Source organism: Zingiber officinale, chromosome 4B (genome assembly GCF_018446385.1).
Source record: "Zingiber officinale cultivar Zhangliang chromosome 4B, Zo_v1.1, whole genome shotgun sequence".
In the NCBI taxonomy this organism is placed as follows: domain Eukaryota; kingdom Viridiplantae; phylum Streptophyta; class Magnoliopsida; order Zingiberales; family Zingiberaceae; genus Zingiber; species Zingiber officinale.
Genome location: NC_055993.1, coordinates 3,414,883 through 3,437,192, shown reverse-complemented (window position 1 = coordinate 3,437,192; position 22,310 = coordinate 3,414,883). Strand labels below are relative to the sequence as shown.

General features: G+C 44.7%; 1 pseudogene; it reads right to left on the bottom strand.

The window, feature by feature from the left end:
* Positions 1-15,759: 15,759 nt before the first annotated feature.
* LOC121977322 lies at positions 15,760-17,971 on the bottom strand (annotated as a pseudogene).
* Positions 17,972-22,310: the final 4,339 nt, after the last annotated feature.

Here is a 22,310-nt window from a genome sequence, read left to right as displayed (position 1 = left end):
CTATTGGCAGCAAAGAATGATGCATTCCAAGCATTCAAGAAGTTCAAAGTCTTGACGGAGAACAAGACTGGGTACAAGATCAGAACACTTCGAACAGACCGAGGCGGCGAGTTTCTATCCACGGAGTTCACTCGTTTTTGTGGAAATGAAGGAATCGAGCGACACCTCACGGCTCCCTACACACCCCAACAGAATGGTGTTGTGGAGCGCCGTAATCGCACCGTTATGGCCATGGCAAGATCTCTTCTCAAGGGTACGCATATGCCGGCAAGGTTCTGGGGAGAGGCGGTTAGGCATGCTGTCTATCTACTAAACCGTCTCCCAACTAAGGCGCTAGGAGAGCGTACTCCATTTGAAGCTTGGATGGGGAGAAAGCCACATCTCTCCCACTTGAGGGTGTTCGGTTGTGTTGCATATGTGAAAAACACAACCCCTCACCTTAAGAAGCTCGACGACAGAAGTTCACCCATGGTATACTTGGGTGTCGAGGAAGGCTGCAAAGCTCATCGGCTATTTGATCCAAAGCGTGGCAAGCTACAAGTAAGTAGAGATGCCATATTTCAAGAAAATTGTGAATGGACATGGAATGCAGGTGCTAACAATGAAGAAAACTTGCCGGAGTTTATTATGTTGGATGCATCCTATTTCGATGAGCCGATTGTTGCAGCAGATACTGAGGCAGGAGTGGAAGATGTCACACCACCATCAGAAGCCGTGATGCCCATGACAAGTGTATCAAGTCCATCTACACCATCATCGAACGCCTATGCAGCTACCTCATCTTCGGAATCAAATACACCCGAGTCTTATGAAGGACCAGTCCGTTATAGATCCCTTGCCGATATCTACGCCAACACTGAGGAAATTGTTGGTATTAATGAAGAGGTGATGATGGTGATGTCTGAAGAGCCGACATGTTACCAAGAGGCTGCAACCGAGGCTTGCTGGTACAAAGCAATGGAGGAGGAACTGAAGTCTATCAAGATGAACAAGACTTGGACCCTAACTGAACTCCCATTAGGCCACAAACCTATCGGCCTAAAGTGGGTGTTCAAACTGAAGAAAGATGCAGATGGGAAAGTCATTAAGCATAAAGCAAGGTTAGTGGCGAAAGGCTATGTACAAAGACACGGCATCGACTTTGAAGAGGTATTTGCACCTGTCGCTAGACTTGATACTGTTCGAGTAATTCTTGCGCTTGCAGCAAATCAAAGCTGGGAGGTACACCATCTAGATGTGAAGTCAGCATTTCTCAATGGAGAGTTAGAAGAAGAAATATATGTCAATCAACCGGAAGGATTTGAAGTACCAAATCAGAAAGATAAGGTGTACAGATTGTCCAAAGCTCTCTATGGACTGCGGCAAGCTCCACGAGCCTAGAACATACGACTGAACAGGAGTCTAGAAGAGCTTGGCTTCAAAAAATGTACGCAAGAACATGCAGTATATACAAGGCGTAAAGGAGAAGTAAGTATACTTGTTGGAGTATATGTCGATGATCTCATCGTGACAGGAAGTAGCACAGAAAACATCAACAAGTTCAAACAACAAATGATGGCAGAATTTGATATGAGTGATTTGGGTCTTCTCTCCTACTACTTAGGGATTGAAGTGGAACAACAGAAGAATCGGATTTTACTTAGACAATCAGCTTATGCCAAGAAAATTCTATCTCATTTCAAGATGGCAGATTGCAACGCCACAAAGCATCCAATGGAACCCAAGACACAGCTGCATAAAGACTTGGAAGGGACTCCAATTGACGCCACGGAGTATAGGCGCCTCATTGGTTGCCTGAGATATTTGTTACATACACGGCCGGACCTGTCATATTCTGTCGGAATGGCGAGCAGATACATGGAGAGACCCACAATTATGCACCACAAGGTGGTCAAACAAATTCTCAGGTATTTGAAAGGTACAATCCATTTTGGGCTTGTTTACATAAAAGGACCTCAGGAATTTTGTATATTCGGCTACTCGGATAGTGATTTAGCTGGTGATCTTGATGGAAGGAAAAGTACAAGTGGAATGGCTTTCTATCTTAATGAAAGCTTGGTGTCTTGGAATTCACAGAAGCAGAAGACAGTGGCACTTTCATCTTGTGAGGCAGAGTTCATGGCAGCCACAACTGCAGCCTGTCATGTTTTATGGTTAAAGAGCCTTGCAAGCGAATTAACCGGTGTAGAGCCGAAGCCGGTAACATTATTTGTTGATAATAAATCTGCCATAGCTCTCATGAAGAATCCGGTATTCCATGGTCGAAGCAAACATATAGATACAAAATTTCATTTTATCAGAGAATGTGTTGAAAAGGGACAGATTGAGGTTGAGTTCGTTAATACCGGAGAACAGCGAGCCGATGTATTAACTAAAGCATTGTCAGGAGTGAAGTTAGCTGCGATGCGACAATTACTCGGCGTCCGTGATTTACAACCATGTCAGGATTAGGGGGAGTAATGTGAGAAAATAATCCTGATATAATAAGCCTTATCCCCACGTCGTTTTTTTGATAATTCTTTTACTCAGTCTTCCCTATTTGTATGGATCTTTCCTATTTCGTTTCCTATTTTGTTGCATCTCGTAGTATTAATTCTTATCAACTTTTGTGTATAAATACATCACAGATGTACGTAGAAATCAATTAACTGCAAGTTTATTTTTGTGAAGGCACTGCTCTGTGTTTCTCTTTTCTTTCTTCTTTGCTTTGTGCGTGTGTGCGAATCATTGATTCTGAGCCAACAGCGGTAGCCATTGCTTCAATTGGTGCCGTTGTGATTTGTGAAGGCATCAGCTAAAGTCAGATATATAAATTAGACGCCCAAAAAGATAATTAAAAAAAATAATTCATCTATTAAATCAAATGTTGACTAATTTGAATTTTGAGCGGACGTTATTGGAACAGATTGTTCAAATATTCTAACTAAAATAAAATAAAATATATAAAAAATGGGATTTTGATTTGGGTTAGTTTAATTTCTAAATCATGATTTCGTCATTGAGCTTATTCGAGAGAGAAAGGTGGTCTAAAGCCACATAAATTAGACGGCCAAAAAGATAATTTAAAAAACATTAATTCATCTATTAATGCAAATGTTGACTAATTGAAATTTGAGTGGACGTTAATGAAACATGATCCGGTGGTAAGAGCAGAGGATCTTCATTGGCGGAAGGTCAACGATACGTGGAGGTCAAAGGTCAAGAGATTCAACCCTGAGACCCGGCCGACCGGGCGAAGCAGGGCGACCGACCGGATGAATCGAGCCGACCGGCTGTGAATCCCCCCGAGCCGAATGAAAGACAACCCGACTAGGGGTCGAGTTTCCGATGCACAAGGCAACACAGGCGGAAGCAGTCTCATCCGAGCATACGACCGATGCTGAAGTTATATGTCTGTCGAGCGGCCGACCCGCTCGGCCCTGGAACAGACAGGAACCTAAGAGGACAAAGGAGACAGGGAATAACATCATCCTCGAGACGCCTGCCGTCGACAAGCAGCAGAGTTTAGCCGTACACAGGGGTATGCTCGGACGATTGCGGAATGACGCTAGAGGTACTTTTCTGGCAGAGACTTGTTAAGGTATGTTTGGGGAAGCGTGCACGCATAGAGAAGCGTGTCCGTGCCTCCCCGGGGTCCTATATAAGGACCCCCAGACGTCGACGAAGGTATGCGCAAATCTTCATTGTAGCCACATTACGCTGCCTCTCTCGTTGCCTGACTTGAGCGTCGGAGGGTCGTCGCCGGGAAACCCCTCCCGGCTCGGCTTCTTTGCAGGTTCGCCGGAGAAGCTACGCCACCAGTCGGAGACAGCTGAGCGGGCCACGTCCCCAGCGTCCATCGACTCAGCGCTCGGACATGATCAAATTGGCGCCGTCTGTGGGAACGCACCTGAATCCGAGCCAAGAAGATGGAAGAAGCTGGACGTCAACTTCTGGTACCGCTCTCTCCCGAAGAGCTCGAAGCACTCGTCCAAGCGCGAGCAGCAAAAATCGTGGAGCAGCAGCAGAAAGCTCAGGCCGAGCGGGCAGCGCAGCAGGCGACATCAGCCTCGGGGAGCCGAGCGCCGCCCGAAGACAGGCAGGAGCAGCTCTCAATATGGGGGCAAAACAAGGGGTCGGTCGGCACTCAGATGGGGGCGTCGCCCGCCCCGATACCTTTTCATCGGGCTCTGTTCCAGACGCCCTCGGAGGTAGCGCAAGCTAATCAAGACAAGGAATCTTCATCGGACGAAGCACCCGTCCGGGACGTCAGAAAAGGAAAGGCACCCCGAACGAACGCGTCACCCAAGCGGATCAACCGGCAGTTTTCAGACGCCTTTCTTCGCGATCCGCTGCCAAAGCATTATGTGCCCCCTGCGATCCGGGAGTACAACGGGACAACCGACCCAGACGACCACCTGGGTAAGTTCGACAGCACTGCCACTCTGCATCAATACACAAATGGTGTGAAGTGCCGGGTGTTCCTCACCACGCTGTCGGGATCGGCGCATCGATGGTTTCGGAGACTGCCGGACGGATCCATCACAAGTTTCAAGGAATTCCGAACGGCGTTCCTCCATCATTTTGCAAGCAGCAGGCGCCACCAGAAGACAAGCGTCAATATGTTTGCCATCAAGCAAGGCGCGAGGGAGCCGCGCCGAGCGTACATCCAACGCTTCAACCAGGTAGTCATAGACATTCCAACGGTTACCTCGGAAACAATGATGAACGCGTTCATGTAAGGGCTCGTGGACGGTGACTTCTTCCGCTCGCTTATCCGGAAGCCTCATCGGGACTACGACCACATGCTGCATAAGGCCAACGAATACATCAACGTGGAGGAAGCCCAGGCAGCAAGAAGAAAAGAAGCCCTGAGTGACCAACCAGCTTCCGCCGAACGGAAGCAGTCCATCAGTCACCAGCCCCCCAGAGGACCGCGAGCCGAAGCCACCCGTCCTCATCAACACACTCGGTCGCACGTCGTCCAGCAAGTCGCGGCTAATCGGCCCAAGCCCACAGGGAAGGTATGGACCCCGATGTTTTGTTCACTCCATCAGTCAGCTACTCACAACACCCGCGACTGTCGGAGCCTCCCCCCGTTGCTCATCCCGCGCCAAGGAGCTACCGACGCCGATCGCCTTCACCAGACCGGCAACATCGACAACGGAACCCCGTTCAAAGGATAGAAAGGAGATCCCCCGAGCAGCATCATCGTCAGCAGCCCAGAGCTCACCATCGGGCATCACACGAACGACCTTGACCTTCCGCTCGGGAGGAGGAAAATAGGGGCAACGTATCTCGGGGCGAGATCAACATCATCGCCGGAGGCCTGACCGGCGGAGATTCCAATAGAGCCAGAAAGGCACACGCAAGGCAGCTGAGGATCCACGCGGTCGGCTGCAGCCAGGTGTTGGTTGCTACTCGGAAAACCTAATGGTTCCACTGTACAAAATTTTGTACAAAGGTCTGAACCTTTTCCTAGCTACCATGTGTTCTTTTAAATTAAACTTGGATCGTCTGCGGAACTTAACATGTTTGATCCAAAGTTTAATCTATTTGTTCTTTTAGTTTTTGACTTGGATCTCCTGCGGAACTTAACACATTTGATCCAAATCACCTAGGTTATTAATTTCATTAAATATTAGTTTCCAAAATTGGCTCCCAGTACTGACGTGGCGAGGCACATGACCTTCTTGGATATGAGAACAACCACCACCGACTAGACAAAGCTTTTTAAGGAAAAGTTAATATTTAATTTCCTTAAATAACTTTAGGTCAACCGAAAAGAACAATCAAATCACAAGGAAAAGAAAAAACAAAAAGAACACAACATCGAAAACAAATTCGAAATACTAGAATCGTATGCCTCTTGTATTTAGTATTATTTCCTAAAATAACTAGTATGATGCGGAAAGGAAAAATACTAGTTATACCTTTTAGAAAGACCTCTTGATCTTTTACCGTATTCCTCTTCTAACCTCGGACGTTGTGTGGGCAATGATCTTCTGAGATGAGAAACCACCAAAGCACCTTCTTCTCCTTTCTTCAAGTTTCGGCCAAGCACAATGCTTCCAAAAGATGAAGATCTTTTTCCACCAACCAAGCTCCAAGGGATGTAAGCTTTCTCTCCTTCTTCTCCAAGCTAAAATCCGGCCACCACTTGATCTCCAAGGAGGAAGAGAGGTTCGGCCACAAGGAGGAAGAGAAGAGAAGGGAAGGGTCGGCCACACCAAGGAAGAAAAGAGGGAGAAAAATAATAGAGTTGTTCACCCATGAAGGCACCTCTACCCCCTCTTTTATAATCCTTAGTCTTGGCAAATAAGGAAATTTAAATAAAAAACTTCCTTAATTCTTTTGCCATGAAAAGGAAATATTTATTTAATTAAAAATAATTTTTCTCTTCTCAATTTACAATGGCCAGCCATATACAAATCTCCAAGCAAATAAAATTTTAAACACTAATTAAAACTTCCTTATTTGCTTCCGAAAATTTATAAAAATTTTCAATAATTTTTATCCCTTCATGATTGGTTAATTAAAAGGAAATTTTATAAATTTAAATCTTTCTTTTAAACATGTGGATAATTTTCCAAAAAAGAAAGTTATCTCTAAAAATTAAAATCTCTTTTCAATCTACAAATAAGGAAAGATATCAAAGCTTTTCTTAATTTTTTGTAGAAACTAATAAAAGAGAATTTTTAATTTTTAAACTTTCTTTTAAATCATGAACATGATTAAAAAGGAAAGTTTTTACCAAAATTAAAATCAACCTTTTAATCTACAAATAAGGAAAGAGATTTAGCTCTTCTCTTAATCTTTTGTAGAATCTTATAAAAGGAAAGATTAAAATTTTTAAACTCTCTTTTAAATCATGTTATCCACATAAGAAAATTTTTTTAAAAAATAAAAATCCTTTTATTTTAATTTGGGCCGGCCACTCCAAGCTTGAACCCAAGCTAGAGTCGGCCACCTTGAAGCACCCATGAACCAAACTTTGGCCGGCCCTAGCTTGGTCTCCAAGCTAGCTTGGCCGACCCCTATGGGATGGGTAAGAAGGTAGATATAGGTGGGTATAGTACTCTATAATTAAGAGGCTACGATAGGGACCGAGAGGAGGAATTGGTTTTGGTCTCCCGATAAAATTAAGCATCTCGTGTTCGCCCCGAACACACAACTTAATTTTATCAATAATAATTCATTCCACTAGAGAACTATTATTGAACTACCGCACCAATCCCACTAGAGAACATCTGATTCCCAACCCTTCAACATGCCCATCAAAAGCTCTTGCCTTAAGGGCTTTAGTGAAAGAATCTTCTAGGTTATCACTTGATGCAATCTAGGCAGCAACAACTTCTTCTCGTTTATACGATTTCTCGTATTGGGTGGTACTTGCGCTCTATTGCGTTTACTTGCCTTATAGACTTATGGTTTCTTCGAGTTTGCTACTGCACCACTATTATTACAATGAATTGTAATAATCTTTGGACAAACCAGAAATCATATCTAAGTCCATCTTGAGGTTATTGAGTCATTTAGCTTTTATGGCTACCTCAGAGGCTTGCCATATACTCAGCTTCTATGGTGGAGTCCAGAAAAACACCTATGCTTATCACTCTTCCATAGTTATGACTTTTCCTCCTAAAGTAAACACAAAACCCCGAGGTTGACTTATTATTGTCCCTATCTGATTGGAAGTCAAAATTCGTGCAACCCACAGGGACCAAATTAACTGCCTTGTAAGCTAGCATATAATCTCTAGTGCCTCTAAGGTACTTTAATATATGCTTTACTGCAGTCCAATGTCCTTGTCTAGGGTTACTTTGATATCTGTTAACTATGCCCTTGGCAAAACAGATTTCTGATCTTGTGTATAGCATACATTAGGCTGTCTAACTTTCGAAGCATAAAGAACTGCCTACATGTCCTCAATCTCCTTTGATGTCATCGAAGACATCTCTTTAGATAGAGACATCCATGCTTAAAAAGTAGAAAACCTTTCTTGGAGTTTTGCATGCTAAAACGAGCTTGTTATATAAAGCTTGAGATAAGCACAACATTCTTTTCTTGCGAACCTTGTTCCCAAGAATATGTGCTTATTTTCTTAAGTCCTTTATAACGAATTGCTTGGACAACCATACCCTTACTTCCGATAACACCTTGATATTGTTTCCAACTATCAAAAATGTAATCTACGTATAGTACAAGAAATACCACCACGTTTCCATCACACCTTTTCTATACACAAGACTTATCCGGTTACTAAATAAATCCATAGGTCTGGATAACTTTGATAAACCGGATGTTCCAAGACCTTTGAAGCTTTGTCTCAGTCCATAGACTGATTGAGCTTGCACACAAGATGCTCTTAGCCCTTTGCAATGAACCCTTCTGGTTGCTTTATATGGATGCTTTCTTCAAGACTTCCATTAAGGAATGCTGTCTTGACATCCACTTGCCAAATAGATAAAAGAATCCAGATAGATTTAAGCATGACTACCAATGAAAAAGTTTCCTTTTTCATCAAGCCTTGCTTTGAAAGTTTCTACCTTCCTGTCTATCCCTCTTTTCCTATTATAGACCTTTTTATACCCAAAGGCTTTTACACCATTTGGTGGTTCTACAAGCTTCCATATTTTATTAGAATACATATATTCTAATTCTATTATTCATTACTCTTGGAGTGCTTCGTCATATGTCCGGAGATCAGGTTCATGTCCTCCAGGGATCGAGTCCAAAAACTCTCCCAAAACATGAATCTTTTTAGGTTGCTTAACAACACTCCCACTACGACGAGACACTTTCTGCAATTGTGTATCATTTGTAATACGTGTTGCAGTTTCTTGTGATATTTCATCTTGTACAGTTGGTACTAGTTTAGACATGTCCTTTATTATTTCCTTAAGAACAAATTTGTTGGTGCGGGTAGCACTAACGGTCTAACCCAGGTTTTGATGAATGACAAATAGGTTAAGTTAGTTGTGTTGTTGTCTGACACTTTGATCAAGTGTGCAGGAAAAGTCCAGCTAGGTCGACGGGCTGACCGGATAGCTGGCGAGAAGTCCAAGCGGGTCGACGGGCTGACCGGACGCTTGGCGAGAAGTCCAGCTAGGTCGACGGGCTGACCGGATAGCTAGCGAGAAGTCCAGACGGGTCGATGGGCTGAGAGAAGTCCAGACGGGTCGAAGGGCTGACCGGACGTCTGACAGGTAAGTAAGGTAAGTCACTGGAGGGGAGTGACTGCGAGGACGCGTTCCCGGGAAGGGAACATTAGGCGTCGATCCGGCTTAGATCCATTTCGGATATCTAAGTCGAGATCGTGACTAGATTCCGGTCTCAGAAAGACGGAATCTAAGTCATACTCTTTTAATTATCTGTTGAACCTTAACTGTGACAATTTTACAGGATATACATTTGCCTCGGACTAACTTTGTTTTGCGGAAAGGAGTTTTCGGAACAAGGCGGTCAGCGCGGAGGATCCGGCGCCGGAAGGATCCGGCGCCTATCCAGCCAAGTCGTCCACGTGGAGCATCTTGGTTTGAGCGATTCGTCACTCGAAGGAATCCAGCGCCTTAATATATAAAAGAAGCCCGTGGGCTTAAATCAACTTTCACGAGAACTCTTCTCGCTAGTCTTGCCGCCGACGTTCAAGTGCGACGTCAACAACGCTCCGACAAAAGTGCTCCTCCGGTTTTTATTTAATTTTCTTTGTCGGTATTGCCTTATTGTCATTAGCATTTCCTGTACTCATTCTGTAATTATATTTCGACTTGTTAGTGATTGCCCAACGAAAGTGGTCAAGGACCACGGGCCTTCGAGTAGGAGTCGTCACAGGCTCCGAACGAAGTAAAAACATTTGTGTCTATTTTATTTTTCCGCTGCATTTATACTCGTCTTTTTCGAATCGATATTCACCCCCCCTCTATCGAATCTAACGGTCCTACAAAATTTACTTATGGGCACGTGATTTATTACATAGTCATTTTCTAAAAATCGATCATTGATGCTAACAATGACCTTCTGATTTTTAAGACTATAATCCTACTTTCATTTCTCTAGGATAACCCACAAACAAGTGAATTCCTGTCCAACTTATCATTATCTCTCTTCAGCATATGTGCTGGACTACCCGAATCCGAATATGCTTCAAAATAGGCTTACGCTTATTCAGCAATTCTATATGAGTAGAGAGTTCTGACTTTTGGAAGGTACTATATTCACTTCCGTTTCCAGAGTATATCCTTAAAATGAATTTGGTAATAACTCATCATCAATCTACTTATTTCTATAAGAGTCCTATACCTTCCTTTTTCTACACCATTTTGTTGGGGTGTACCAAGTGCAGTTAGTTGGGATTGAATCCCTACTTCTGATAAGTGACTCCTAAATTCTCCCAAGAGGTACTTGCCACTACGATCTCACCGTAGTATCTTGATACTTTTACTTTGACATTTCTCCGCATCAGCCTTGTACTCTTTGAACTAATCAAAGCACTTAGTCTTGTGACACATTAAGTAAATGTATTTGTATCTTGAATAGTTGTCTATAAAATAGATGAAATATTCGATACTACCTCTTGTCTGGATAGTCATAGGATCACACAAATTAGAATGAAACAATTCCACCATATCTTTGGCTTCATACCCCTTAGACTTAAAAGCTTCTTGGTTATTATTCCTTCCAAGTAAGATTCGTAGGTTGGAAAGATTTCCACTACCAATGAACTCAAAAGTTCATCAGCTACCAATGAATCATACTCAAGTTAATATAACCTAGCCTTAGATGTCAAAGATATAATTGGTTCATTTCCGAAGGTTGCTTTCTCTTAAAGTTAGAAGATGTGTTATAATTTTCATTTATTGCATCGTGGGAGTTATTGGATTATAAATTGTCAACCAACATACCAGAATAGATAACTTCTCTATTTTTCTTGATAACAGCTTTGTTATCAAAATAGACACAATATCTATTCTATAATAGTTTAGAAACTGAAATTAGGTTCTTTCTAAACTTAGTATGTAAAGACAATTTTTAATAATCCATATTTTATTCCTATTAAAGAATAAACCTCTCCCACTGCAACAGCTGCTACTTTTGCAGTAGTGCCCATGTGGACGGTGTTTTTATTTTCATTTAGTTATCGGGTTTCCTGGAACCCTGCAATAAATTGCAGACATGATTAATGGCATCTGTATCTACACTCCAGGTTCTGGTAGATAACACCACTAAACATGTTTTAACTAATGAATTAAATACACCTAAATTGTGTAGGGACGACACTTGCTCCTCCATTTGACTTGGAAGTAGAGGCTTCCTCTTGATCCGAGGCTGATACTCCACGATTTGATTTTGTTTGACTTGTGGAGGTGGAAGCCTCTTCCTCCTCTTCTTCTCTTGACCCGAATGTAGAAGCTTCTCCTTCTTCTTGATCCGGCGTCACCAAGGATTGCTCCCCCTCAATCCTAGAGGTGGAGGCTTCATCATCTTGTACATGGAACAAGGAGTATGTTCCCTCCTTGTTCCCTTCATTGCATTCCCTCGAAGATGAAGCTTCTTCTTGGACTTCTTCTTCTTCAGAAGTTGAGCATCTCTCAACTTCGGAATCCTCCTCTTGGTCTTGCTCCAATGAGTCGCCCTCTTTGGATTCCTCTTGATTCGGTACAGTGGAGGGGATCTCATGAATTGATATCAATTTGCTCCAAAGCTCCTTGGCATCCTTGACCTCTCCAATTTTTCCAAGAATGTGGCTAGGCAATAGATTGACCAAAAGCTTGGTCACTTTGTCATTGGCCTCACATCTTTGGATTTTCTCTTGGCTCCAATTGCTTTTCTTGAGGACTTTGCCCTTTGAATTTCTTGGAGACTCGAAGCCTTCCATTAGAGCAAACCATTGCTCTATCTCCACCATTAAGAAGTTTTCGATCCTTGATTTCCAAAGATCGAAAATAGTAGATGTGTATGGTGGAGCCACCCTTGTGTCAAATCCAAGTCCATCTTGGAATTGCATCTTGAAGTTGAGCTTCTTGAATTCTTTGACTTTGATGAATTTGCTCCAACTTCTTCACCCTCTAGCTTTGCTTGTTTTGTTTGCCCCTTCCGACGATGATTCCGGTGAAGAGCGATCTCGCTCTGATACCACTTGTTGGGACCGAAAAGTAGCTAGAGGGGGGGGTGAATAGCTCGTCGCGTGCTTCGTGTGCTTGGCGTTGCTTGTTTCTTCAAAGATGCAACGGAAATATACAAGAAAACAACACTCAATGCTAACACTAAGAATTTACTTGGTATCCACCTCATAAGAGGTGACTAATCCAAGGATCCACACACTCACACACCCTCCACTATGAAAAACACTCCTTTATGGTTACTACCAAATGCGGAGAAGCCCTACAACACTCTTAATACAAGAAGAAGGAAAGGGAAACGAAATACAAGCAAACGCTTACAAGATATGCAGTGAAAACCCTAACCCTAACTTCTTGTTGTAGCCCGCCTCTTGATCTTGGATCCTAGAAAAACTTGCTCCAAGAACCCTTCAAGAACTGGCAGTAGAGTGGAGAAGAAGTGTGGAGTCGCTGGTGAAGATCTGAGATGAATGTCGAGGCTTGTCCCGAAGGAATCGAGCGCCTGCAGCCTTTATCAACGCCAACGGTCGGATCCCGATCGATTGGATTGCTCCCAATCGATCGGGGAGGTTTTGGATCGATCAACCTATCAATCCAGAGCGCCTCTGTGCTCTCTGGAATAGCCTGGATCGATCGACTGATCGATCCAGGGCTTATCGCGCACAAACAGCATCTCCCAATCGATCCACTGATCGATTGGGACCTTTGGATCGATCCAAAGGTGTTCTGTTCGTGGGGACTCACCCGATCGATCGGGCATGATCCAATCGATCGGCCGATCGATCCAGATCTGCTGGATCGATCTCGATTTCTTGGATCAATCGGCTGATCGATCCAGATCTGCTGGATCAATCGGCTGATCAATCCAGATCTTGGTTTTTGCCCAAAAACAAGTCCAAAGCCCCCTAAACCAACATCCAGTCAACCATGACTTGTTGGTACATAAAACCTAGCATCCGGTCACCCTTGACCTGCTAGGACTCTCTCACCAAGTGTCTGGTCAATCCCTTTGACCCACTTGGACTTTTCTCCTCTTGCCAAGTATCCGGTCAATTCCTTTGACCTACTTGGACTTTCCTTCATCATGCCAAGTATCCAGTCACTCCCTTGACCTACTTGGACTTTCACCTGATGTCTGGTCAACCTTGACCCATCTGGATTTTCCCCCGTGCCTGGCTTCACTCACCAGGACTTCCATTCTGCCTAGCTTCACTCACAGGACTTCTCTTCTGCCTGGCTTCACTCACCAGGTCTTTCACCTAGCTTCACTCACTAGGATTTTCCTCTGCCTGGCTTCACTCACCAGGACTTTCAACCTGCCTAGCTTCACTCACTAGGTCTTTCACCTGACTTCACTCACCAGGATTTCCCTTCTGCCTAACATCCCAGTTAGGACTTTCCTAGTCAAGTATCCGGTCAACCTTAACCTACTTGACTCTTCTTCAACCAACCTGATCAGACCCTGATCAGAGGGGAATTGCTTCAAATAATCTCCCCAAATGAACCACTGCACCTGCATTGTCCATATCATCGAAGTCTTGTATTGTCACACATCGAAACTCAAACCAAGACTCAGGCTTGGTCAACCAGGTCAACTTTGACCTGAGGGATATTGCACCAACATTAGATACAAGTGAGATGTTAGGATGATGAACAAAACTCAAGATGTTGATTTAGTGCATTCTTTTGAGTTTTAAGTTCATCAAAACGCATAGTTATGTGTTTTCCAATCATTGAAAAAGCTAATGTACAAGTCATGTGCATTGAGCCCAAAGAACATGGTAGGATATTGGTTTGAAAATCATTTTAAAATGATTTTGGAAAACCTTGATGAATGCTATATTTTGATAGTAATCATCATTGAAAAGTTAGACACAAACTAGAAGAAAACATTGAAGTTTTTACAAGTTTTCAAGTTTGTGTCGATCCTTGAAAATAGGAAGTATTTTCATAGAAAATTATTTTTCCATGATAATATGTACCCTAAATAATGTCTACAATAATTTTCATGATTTTTAGAATTTTGTAAAATTTTTGGGGAGTTTTTGAAATTCACTGAAATTAAATTTCAGTTTTTCAGTGCTTCAATCTGCCTCAATCGATCGAGTGATCGATTGAGAGGGGTTTTCTCGCGAGCAGAAGCTCGCTGGATCGATTCTCTGATCGATTCACAACATCTGAATCGATCTGTGGATCGATTGAACGAGTTTAAATTGATTGAGACCCAACCCCAATCGATTGGGAATACTAACTTTGGCTGGGAAAGCTTAATTTCAGCATTTTTAAATCAATTTTAGTCTAGGTAACCATTCCTAACCACATCACCATAGCTCGGCCACATACCGATCCAACATCATTATAGTTCGGCCACATACCGAGCTTCTGACGCTCAGAAAAGTGTGTCGATGAGGCACACGCCGAGCGGCCAGCCCGCCCGGGCGCATACCCAACCTCAAAACTAGGAAGCGGAGCCACGAACAAGCAGATTACATTCAAAGTGGAGCTCGGGACAGTGGAGAGTGGGCCGAGCAGCCATCTCACTCGATCTGAAAGTGATAGCGTTCAGATGGCTGATGGTTAGGCGAACGGTTCACTCGCTCGACCCAATAACGGACAAAAGGAGGATCTGTGATATTCTTCTGGGAACCCGTGCCGCCGACAGACTGCATGGTCGTCGGCATGGTTAGGCAGTGGATCGTACGATGGAAGCTTCTACTGTCATGTCAGAGATATGCTCGGGACATTAAGGTATGGTGTCAGAGACACTTTCCTGACATGTCTTTTCAGGGAAAGCTTTGAGAAGTGTGCACGCCTCGAGGAGCGTGCATGCGCGTCCTCGGAGCCCTATATAAAGGGTCCCAAGCATCAACGGAGGTATGCTAACTTTTACTATAGCCACACTGTTACTCTATTGCTCCGCTTTCTTGCTTCCACACCGCCGGTGACTGACTTGAGCATCAGAGGGCCATCGTCAATGAACCTCTCCCTGGCTCGGCACTAACGTTGTTATGGTTGCAGGTCCCTCTAGCTCGAAGTCCACGTACAGTCAACAAGAGCGCCATGTATCTCAGCATCCATCGCCTCGACTCTCGGACAGAATAAAAACAAAATGAAAAAAAAAATATTTTTACTATATTATTAAAATTTATTTTGTTGTATATGATTTTTTACCCGGCTTGAATGAAAATTTTATATCAAATATTAATTTTGTAGTGTTTTAATTCCATTTAAAAGATTATACATGATAATAAAAATCATTCACATGAATTTTATTAAGATTACTTCTATATAAAATACGGATAACAAACTAATATTTGGTTTAGCACCATTATTATCAATCTAACAACAGCATTCCTCCCTTTGAACAACGGAACGTAACAAGACTAACAAGACCCACAACCTTAAACTTCGGGAACAATAAAAATAAATATCTAGCGAATCTTAAACAGTTAATCATGTCATTCTTGAATATATATATATATTATATTTTATTATTGAGCTGTGATGCTCGTCTAGAATTTTCATCTAGAAAATTCATCTAGATAGACACATAAAGATAAGACCCATCATTTTAGTTTTTTTGAGTCCATCATTTATGTATCTATCTAGATGAATTTTCTAGATGAAAATTCTTGATGAATATCATTTCTCTTTACTATTATTATACATTATGCCGAGGAATTAACGGTCGTCGGAATTCCATTCAGTGTTCAAACATACGCCGCCGGCGACAAGCGCGGGCGGGCGAAGGCCTTGAGCGGCACGGCCTTGGGGAGCGCCAGCCCCGGCTTTGCCTCCATGTCGATCTCCTCCTCCCCCTCCGGAAGCTCCCAGTCGAAGGCGTGCGCCAGCGTGCCCACCAGGCACTGCACGTACAGCATCCCAACCAGCTTGCCGACGCACGACCGACGGCCCGCCCCGAAGGGGATGAACCCGAAGTTGCCGTCGCTTCCCAGAGGATCGTACCGCTCTCCCTTCCCGCCTGGGAGGAATCGGTCGGGGTCGAAGGCCAGCGGGTTCTCCCACACGGCGGGGTCGCGGCCGATGGCCCACACGTTGACCAGCAGCCGCGTGTGCTTGGGGATGAAGAAGCCGGCCACCTCGGAGTCCTCGTGGCTGAAGTGGGGCAGCATCAGCGGCGTCGACGGGTGCAGGCGCAGCCCCTCCTTGCACACCGCCTGAAGGTACGGCAGATTGGGGATGTCGGACTCCTCGAGCAGGCGGTCGCGCCCCACTACCTCCTCCGTCTCGGCCTGCAGGCGGCGGAGGATCGACGGATTCTTCAGCATCTCCGCGAGGGTCCATTCCACCACGACCGATGATGTGTCAGTGCCCGCAGTGAACAGGTCCTGCACGGTACAAAATATTACACCAAAATTAAAAAATCTAATTCTGTTTTTTCATTATATAAAAAAAAAAACAAATCCCTCCTTTTATTTTTTTCCCCAAAAACATATTATTATATTATAAAAATAATAATTTAAAAATAAAAATAAAAGCAAGCTCTTTTCCACTGTGATAAAACGTTAATAAAAAGCTCCTTTCATTCATTGGTTGGATGAACAGATAGATCAATGAATGAACAGGATTATCCAAAATGTTCTGAATAAGTGGATCTAGCCTTCCCTCCATTACGATGAAAACTTATTTTATTTGACACGTCATCTCCCCTCCCGTGGTCATGTCAATTTTCATCAACATTATCTCTCAAAAAAATAAACGGCAATGTATGAACGAACGTACGCAGCCATAAAATTATCGCCGTTACCAAGTGACAGTGATTTCGAAAAAAAAAAAAAAAACTATTTTAATATTTAGCCTTCTTTAAAATTATTCTCTTCTTCTCGTACGAAGAAAACTTACACAAATGAGGGCTCGGACGTTGACGTCGGAGATGGTGGCGCCGTCCTCCGACACCTTGTTGGCCATCACTTTGTCGACGAAGTCGGGGGCGCCACGGCGACTCCCCCTTGTTCTTTGGTGCTCCTCGAACAACCTCGTCAATAGAGCATCAAATCTCTTGTGCACGCCGAGCATCTTCGCTTGAATACCCTACGGATGATCGTGGAGTGGATTTTTGATTGGCGATACAATTTCAATGCTATTTAGTGCGATCCCATGGATTGTTATCGATCGGTAGATCGGTACCTGAAGGTCCATCCACGCAATCGAGGGGAAAAAGTCGCCGACGTTGAACTGCGCGCCGCCGGTGAGCAAGTCGGAGAGCATGTCCTTGAACTTGTTGGACTCGTCGCCGTGGTTGTCGAAGACCCTTCCGCCGATGACGATGGTCCCCACCACGTTGGCGAGGGTGCAGATGAGCAGGTCGAAGATGGGGACGGGCTGGCCGGCGTCGTGGAGGCGGCGGAGGGCGTCGACGAGGCGGCGGTACTCGGCGCGGCGAGTGGGGGCCCAGTCGGCGAGGGCCTTGCCTCCGAGCAGGTGGAGGCTGCACAGCTTGCGCATGTGCTTTCACGTCGGGGTGGCGTCGGACATGACCAGGTTCTGGCGCTGGTAGCTGACGTCGCGGGCGCTGATGGGGTCGGGGCGGTGGGCGAACTGCGCGTCGGCGGTCTTGAGGAAGGCGCGGGCGGAGGAGGCGTCGGAGGCGACGACGCAGAGGTGGGAGCCGAGGCGGAGCGACATGATGGGGCCGTAGCGGGCGGCGAGCCGGGCGAGGTTCGAGTGCGCGCTTGCGCCGACGAGGGGGAGGGCGCCGAGCACGGGAACGCCGCGAGGCCCCGGCGGCAGCGGGAGGCGTGACCGGGGCTTGCGGAGGATCCACCGGCGGAGGAGGAGGTGGAGGGCGAGCAAGAGGGCGGCGCCGCCCAAAAGGTAGGAGTCGATGCTGGCGGTAGCCATTGCTTCAATTGGTGCCGTTGTGATTTGTGAAGGCATCAGCTAAAAGTCAGATATATAAATGAATGATAATAATGTAAATAAATTTTAATTGATTTCACTCTATTAGAATTTATTATATTTGGTATAACAACGTCAATCAAATATAAAAAATAATATTTCTAAATTTATTATATTATTCTATTTATAATTATTATGATTATATATCTTATTTAATTTTTCTAATAAATCTATTACTTTTATAGTAAGATTATTTAAAATATTTATATTATTTTTTTTACCTATTAATTTCTACATAAAATAAGGTCCAAAAAGATAATTAAAAAAATTAATTTATCTATTAATGCAAATGCTGACTAATTGAATTTTAAGCGAACCTTATTTAAACAGATAGTTCAAATATTCTAAATAAAATAAAATAAAATAAATAGAAAAAAATGGGATTTTGATTTGAGTTAGTTTAATTTCTAAATCATGATTTCGTCATTGAGTTTATTCGAGAGAGAAAGGTGGTCTAAAGCCACATAAATTAGACGGCCAAAAAGATAATTTAAAAAACATTAATTCACCTATTAATGTAAATGTTGACTAATTGAAGAGCAATGATATATTCAAAGAAAAAAATTTAAGGAAAAATTCAAGATAGACACATAAAGTCATGACTCATCATTTCACTTTTTGTGGGTCCCATTATTTTATGTGTCTATCCTTGAGCTTTTCCTTGAATTTTTTTCCTTGAGCATAGCATTTTTCCTAATTGAATTTTGAGTGGACGTTAATGGAACATATTCTTCACATATTCTAAATAAAATAAAATAAATTAAATTAAGAAATGGGATTTTTAGTTGGGTTAGTTTAATTTCTAAATCATGATTTCGACGTTGAACTTATTCTAGAGTGATCCGATGATAAGGTGACCACGATGGAAGTCAAAGTTTAGACGATCAATGTCCTTGTGTCGTTGGTCGATCGGACAACAGACAAGCCCGACCAAGACAAAGAAGTACCAATCAGATATCATCACAGCTCTGCCAGACACTCAGTTTCCGACGCTCAAAACAAGACATACATCGAGCGACCAGCTCGCGCGGACTTACATCGAACTTCGGAACCAGTGAAAAAGGATCGCAGCACGATAACAGAGCTCTGATAGTGGAATGTTGGCCGAGTGGCCACTCCGCTCGGCCAAAGGGCTAGACCACCCGAACGGCTAAGGACTGGTCGAGCGGCTATCCCGCTCGGCCCACTAACAGACAAAAGGAGGATCAGCAGATATCCTCGTGGAATTCGTGCCACCGACAGACGGCATGGTTGGCGGCATGGACAGACAGAGGATCGTATGGCGGAAGCTTCCACTGTCATGTCAGAGATATGTTCGGGTCATTGAGATATGGTGCCAGAGACGCTTTCCTGACATATCTTTTCAGGAGAAGCTTTGAGAAGCGTGCACGCCTCGAGGAGTATGCACGCGCTTCCCCGGAGACCTATATAAAGGGCTCTAAACTTTGACAGAGGTATACATAATCTTTATTGTAGCTACTATTACTCTGCTACTTTGTTTCCTCGCTTCTTCTACATCGTCGGTGACTGACTTAAGCGTCGGAGGGTCATCGCTGGGGAACTCGTCCCTGGCTCGGCACTGACACTGCTATGATTGCAGGTCTCTCTGACTCGGAGTCCACCAACAGTAAGCAGGAGCGCCACGTCCCACAGCATTCATCGCCTCGACTCTCAGATAGGATCAAATTTGGCGGCGCCTGTGGAAACGCACCTGCATCCGAGCCAAGAAAATAGAAGAAGCTGGACGACTTTACACCGTGACGCTCACTCAAGAAGAACTTGATATGCTCGTGCAAGCTTGAGCGACCAAAATAGTCGAGCAGCAGCAGCAAAAGGCGTTGGTTGATCAGCTGGCGCAACGTGCCACATCAACGTCAGGAGGTCGAGCGGCGCAGGAGGACCGACCGGAACAGCTCTCCAATTGGGGACAACACAGAGGGTTAACCGACACCCATAGAGAGGCACCGCCCTCCCCGATATCGTTCCACCAGGCTTTGTTCCAGACGCCCTCGGAAATCACGGAAGCGAATCAAGAGTGGAGATCCTCTTCAGATGAAGCGCCCATTCGGGACGCCCGAAAGGGCAAGGCACCTTAAGGCGACAGATCCCTCGAACGGGACAATTGTCAGTTCTCCGAAGCGATACTACAGGACCCTCTGCCGAGACACTACGCTCCATTGGCTATTGGAGAGTACAACGGGTTGACCGATCCAGACGATCATTTGGGTAAGTTCGACAACGCGGTCGCACTTCACAAATACACAGATGGGTTGAAGTGTCGGGTCTTCCTTACCACGCTCTCCGGCTAGGCACAACGATAGTTCAGGAGACTGCCGGACGGATCGATACAAAACTTCAAGGATTTTCGAACGGTCTTCCTACATCATTTTGCAAGCAGTCAGCACTACCAGAAGACGAACGTCAGCTTATTTTTGTTAAAGTAAGGACTAAGAGAAGCTCTCCGAGCATACATCCAGTGATTTAATCAGGTAGCTATGGATATCCCCTTGGTCTCATCTGAGACCATGATGAATGCCTTCACCCAGGAGCTCATCGAGGGAGACTTCTTTCAGTCACACATCAAGAAACCGCCCTACGACTACGACCACATGCTCAAAAAGGCTAATGAGTATATAAATCATGCAGGTAGTCCAAGCGGCTCTTGTACTTCTTCAAATCAAGTGGGGGTGGTAGGCCGACCTGCCAGCGGGTTCGGAAGCTAGGTCGTTCGGGGAGTCGCATAAAGAAGAAGTACTCCTTCCAGTGTTTGTTGGAGGTTAGCATTTTGTCATAAACACTAGGTCGACCCAAGACTGAAAGAGGAAGGTTCCTAGTTCAGATTGCTTGAGATAGTAAAAATAATGGAAGGCTTAAGGGGTCAAAGAAATGTCGTGCAGCCGAAATAGTACAATGCCGCCGCACAGCAAGCGAAAAGAATTTAGTACGAGCTGCGGAAGGAGAGCACGAAAGTAATTGCAGACTTCGATGATGAAGGGGTGGATAGGAAATCGAAGACCGACCACAAACTGGTCTCGGAATAAGCATATGGTGTCGATCGACGGGTCATTGGGCCGATCGGACGAAGAAGCCAGGGTGATTTCATGGTCAGAGGGGAGCTCGAAGGCGTTTTTGAGGCTCTCAGCATCGCCCGCGTCAAACCGGGTCTCCATGGTAGTGTACCAGAGCCCGGGAGCTGGGTATGACGGCGATGAAGAGCTCGCCATTGCCGAAAAAAGAGGAAACAAGGGGTTCGACGGGAAGAAATGGAGACGGCAAACCCAAAATAGACACTGAAAGTGGCGGAGAGCTAAAGAAACTACGAAAGGTTGAAAGCAAAAAGGTTGAAGAGATCTTACAGAAGGAGGGAACAGGTTGTCGCAGAAGAATAGGTCATCGGAGCACTGATCGCACAGGAAGTCGCCGACAATGCTTGAGCACAACGCGAAGGTGAGGACGATGGTGGTCGCGCGAGGTTATAAATCCGTGGCTCGGCCAAGTGGAGCCGTCGGATCTAGGGTGTAGAGCCCGAGATACGGATCAGGTCATAGAATGTGAACCGCCAGACGTCACATCGAAGCCTGTCGCTTCGACCCTGTGGCGACTGTGGCAGCGACACGCGGCGTCTCCCCATTGGTCCGCATTTAATGAACGTCTGTAACCGACATGGGCACGTGCTCACCCTTAATGGAGGTGATCTGCACGAATTTCCAAGAGATTCTGGTGATGTCAGTGTTGATCATACGTGTTTGAAGACATCGAAGGATAAAGCTCAAGTACAGACGCGTGAATCATCGATCGGCTTCAAGGATCAGTCCTAGGACCGACCGACACTCTTCCGCAGACCGACCAAAGTCCACCTAGCATCACAGTCGATCAACCAATTGGGCTCAAGACTGCTTCTGTCCAGTCAGTCGGACTTACAGCCTCCTTCGACTAGACTTAAGGGGGAGGCATGTGATGCGTGTTGGTGCAATATCCCTTGGGTCAAGGTTGACCAGGTTGACTAAGCTTGAGTTGGCTCAAGCTTGAGTCTTGTTGTTTAGGTTTCGATGTTTGACAATACATGGAGATTGACAATGTATAGAGATTGCAGATGCAATCGTCCGTTTGGGGAGATTGCAGGTGTAATTCCCCTTTGGTCAAGGTTGACCAGTTGAGTATAAAGAAGAGTTAAGTAGGTCAAGATTGACCGGATACTTGACTGGAAAGTCCTGGTGAATGAAGCCAGACAGGTGAAAGTCCTGGTGAGTGAAGCCAGACAGATGGGAAGACCTAGTGAGTGAAGTTAGG